The sequence below is a fragment of the Arachis hypogaea genome, chromosome 18 (assembly GCF_003086295.3).
Source record: "Arachis hypogaea cultivar Tifrunner chromosome 18, arahy.Tifrunner.gnm2.J5K5, whole genome shotgun sequence".
Classification (NCBI taxonomy): domain Eukaryota; kingdom Viridiplantae; phylum Streptophyta; class Magnoliopsida; order Fabales; family Fabaceae; genus Arachis; species Arachis hypogaea.
Genome location: NC_092053.1, coordinates 33,937,503 through 33,941,838, shown reverse-complemented (window position 1 = coordinate 33,941,838; position 4,336 = coordinate 33,937,503). Strand labels below are relative to the sequence as shown.

At 37.5% G+C, this 4,336-nt stretch overlaps 1 pseudogene; it reads right to left on the bottom strand.

Moving 5' to 3' along the window:
* Positions 1-3,520: 3,520 nt before the first annotated feature.
* On the bottom strand, positions 3,521-3,616 carry LOC112774076 (small nucleolar RNA R71; annotated as a pseudogene).
* Between the last annotated feature and the right edge of the window lie 720 nt (positions 3,617-4,336).

The window sequence follows — 4,336 nt, the reverse complement described above, 5'->3', positions numbered from 1 at the left end:
TTTGCCTTGATAGCTGCTGCTTTGTTTGCTTAAACTGTTCGTCCATATGTATATTAGCTATCCTTGTTTCCTGTAGCCTGTCTTTGAATTCAGCTAGCTGCTTTGTTAGAAAATCCAATTGCTGATTGAATTCAGCAGCTTGTTTTACAGTACTGAATTCAGCAGTTACTGTTTTAACCTCTTCATTCATGGAAGGGTTGCTGCTTAGATACAGATGCTGATTCCTGGCAACTGTATCAATGAGCTCTTGAGCCTCTTCAATTGTCTTTCTCATATGGATAGATCCACCAGCTGAGTAATCTAGAGACATCTGAGCTCCTTCTGCAAGCCCATAGTAGAAGATGTCTAACTGAACCCACTCTGAAAACATTTCAGAGGGGTATTTTCATAGCATCTCTCTGTATCTTTCCCAGGCATCATAAAGAGATTCATTATCTCCTTGCTTGAAGCCTTGGATGTCCAGCCTTAGCTGTGTCATCCTTTTTGGAGGGAAATATTGATTCAGGAATTTTTCTGTCAGCTGTTTCCATGTCCTTATGCTGGCCTTAGGTTGGTTATTTAACCACCTCTTAGCTTGATCTTTTACAGCAAATGGAAACAGTAATAGTCTGTAGACATCCTGATCTATTTCCTTATCATGTACTGTGTCAGCAATTTGTAAAAATTGTGCCAGAAACTCTGTAGGTTCTTCCTGTGGAAGACCGGAATACTGGCAACTTTGCTGCACCATGATAATGAGCTGAGGATTCAACTCAAAGCTACTAACTCCAATGGGGGGTATGCATATGCTACTCCCATATGAAGCAGTAGAGGGGTTAGAATATGACCCCAGAGTCCTCCTGGACTGTTCATTTCCACTTATGTCCATGATGGAAATATGGATATAACTTGGACTGATTTATCTTTTTATTTATTTTATTTTATAAGAAGTAAATACTTAAATAAAATAAAATAACTAAAAAGAATTTGAATTTTGGAATTAAATTTTTTTTTTCGTAAAAGAAAATAAAAATTAATTAGTTAAAAAAAAGAAATTTTTGAAAAAGAGGGAAGATATTTTCGAAAATTAGAGAGAGAGAGTTAGTTAGGTAGTTTTGAAAAAGTTAAGAAACAAACAAAAAGTTAGTTTGTTAGTTGAAACAAATTTTGAAAAGATAAGAAGTTAGGAAGTTAGAAGAGATATTTTGAAAAGATATTTTTGAATTTAGTGAGGAAAGAGAAAAACAATAAGATAGTACAAGATTTAAAATTTTTAGATCTAATGCTCCTTGTTTTTGAAAATTTTGGAGGGAAAACACCAAGGAACACCAAACTTAAAAATTTTAAGATCAAAACACAAGGAAAACTCAAGAACACTTTGAAGACTCACAAGAACACAAGAACATGAAGAAAGAACACCAAACTTAAAATTTTTAGAAAACCAAACCAAAATTTTCGAAAACCAAAGGGAAATCAACAAGAAAACACCAAACTTAAAGTTTGGCACAAGATTTAATAGAAAAAATATTATTTATGAAAAAGAAGGTTTTGAAAAGAATATAAAGGACTCTAACCCAATTACCAAGAACACAGATTAACGCTCTAGCCAAATGAGTTATGAAAATTTTCGAAAATTTTAAGAAAGATTATTTTTGAAAACACCAAACTTAAAGTTTGGCACAGGATTTAATAGAAAAATTATTTTTGAAAAAGGTTTTAAAAAATATGATAGCCAGTTACCATGAACATAAACACCACGTTCTAATTAACTGAGCTATAAATTTAAAGTGTTTTAACAAGGGATAAGTAATAAAAGACTCTAAACCAAAAAGAGAAAATTTTTCCTAATCTAAGCAACAAAATAATCCGTCAGTTGTTCAAACACGAACAATCCCCGGCAACGGCGCCAAAAACTTGGTGCGTGAATTGTGAATCACACTTTTCACAACTCGTACCACTAACCAGCAAGTGCACTGGGTCGTCCAAGTAATACCTTACGTGAGTAAGGGTCGAATCCCACAGAGATTGTTGGATTGAAGCAATCTATGGTTATTTTGTAGATCTTAGTCAGGAAGTCAATTATGTTTATCAGTTGAATTGTGAATAACCAAGAGAGCATAAATTAAAGGTTACTTGTTGTGCAGTAATGGAGAATATGTTGGAGTTTTGGAGATGCTTTGTCTTCTGAATCTCTGCTTTCCTCTGTCTTCTGATTCACGCACGCACATCCTCCTATGGCAAGCTGTGTGTTGGTGGATCACCGTTGTCAATGGCTACCTTCCATCCTTCCAGTGAAAACTACGCTCACGCGCTCTGTCACAGCACGGCTAATCACCGGTTGGTTCTCGATCCGGTTGGAATAGGATTTACTATCCTTTTGCATCTGTCACTAACGCCCAGCCTTCAGGAGTTTGAAGCTCGTCACAGTCATTCAATCCTTGAATCCTACTCGGAATACCACAGACAAGGTTTAGACTTTCCGGATTCTCATGAATGCCGCCATCAGTTCTAGCTTATACCACGGAGATTCTGATTAAGGAATCTAAGAGATATTCATTCAATCGGATATAGAACGCAGATGGTTGTCAGGCACACGTTCGTGGGTTGAGGAAGGTGATGAATGTCACAGATCATCACCTTCATCACAGTTAAGCGCGAATGAACATCTTAGATAGGAACAAGCGTGTTTGAATGGAAAACAGAAATACTTGCATTAATTCATCGAGACACAGCAGAGCTCCTCACCCCCAACAATGGGGTTTAGAGACTCATGCCATCAGAGAATACAAAGTTTAGATCTGAAATGTCATGAGATATCAAATAAGTCTCTAAAAGTTGTTTAAATACTAAACTAGTAGCCTAGGGTTACAAAATATGAGTGGACTATGATGGATGATGCAGATATCCACTTCTGGGGCCCACTTGGTGTGTGCTGGGGCTGAGATTTAAGTGAATCACGTGCAGAGGCCATTTGTGGAGTTGAACGCCAGTTTTTATGCCAGTTTGGGCGTTCAACTCCAGTTTTTGATCCTTTTCTGGCGCTGGACGCCAGAATTGGGCAGAGAACTGGCGTTGAACGCCAGTTTATGTCATCTATCCTTGTGCAAAGTATGGACTATTATATATTGCTGGAAAGCCCTGGATGTCTACTTTCCAATGCAATTGGAAGCATGCCATTTCGAGTTCTGTAGCTCGCGAAATTCCAATTTGAGGGCAGGGAGGTCAGAATCCAACAGCATCAGCAGTCCTTTTTCAGCCTGAATCAGATTTTTGCTCAGCTCCTTCAATTTCAGCCAGAAAAATACCTGAAATTACAGAAAAACACACAACTCATAGTAAAGTCCAGAAATATGAATTTTTCCTAAAAACTACTAGAAATAGACTAAAAACTAACTAAAACATACTCTAAACTATATGAAATTATCCCCAAAAAGCGTATAAAATATCCGCTCATCAGAGAGCCTAGATACTTGGGATAAGGTGGTCACTGGATTTCTGACTAAATTTTTCGCACTACAAAAGCTGACTGAGCTAAGGGTGGAGGTTCAGACCTTCAAACAGAAAGATGGTGAGACCCTCTATGAAGCCTGGGAGAGATATAAGCTGCTGACCAGGCAATGCCCTCCGAACATGTTTTTTAAATGGACTCAGCTGGATATCTTTTATGAGGGCTTATGTGAAATATCCAAAATATGTTTAGATAATTCTACAGGTGGTTCATTGCACATGAAGAAGACACCAGAGGAGACAACTGAGCTTATTGAGTTGGTTGCTAACAACCAATATCTCTACTCATCTAACAGGAATCCTGTGAACTTTGGGACCCCTCAAAAGAAAGGCATTTTGGAAGTAGAGGCTTTTGATGCTCTTCTTGCTCAGAACAAAATTTTGTCTCAGTAGATGAATCTGATTACTCAACAATTGAGTAGGATGCAAGTTTCAGCTGTTAATACTCAGAATGCACCTCAAGAGGCTCCTTATGACATGACTAGTAGCTTTATGCAAGGTGAGAATTATGATTATACTCAATTTCCTTTTGAACAGGTCAACTACATAGAGAATGCTCCTAAAAACCCCAATAATGATCCATATGCTATGACCTATAATCAGGGGTGGAGAAATCACCCAAATTTGGGGTGGAGAGAGCAACCTCAGAGACCACAGAATTTTAATAATAATTTTCAGGGCAATTTTCAATAGAATAATTTTAATAACCACCAGTTTCAGTCATCTCAGCAAGCAAATCCTCAATCTGAGAAGACTACTGATTTGGAAGCACTAATGGCGAGTTTTATACATAAAACCAGAGCATCAATCAAGAACTTGGAGATTCAGATGGGTCAATTAGCCACAAAAT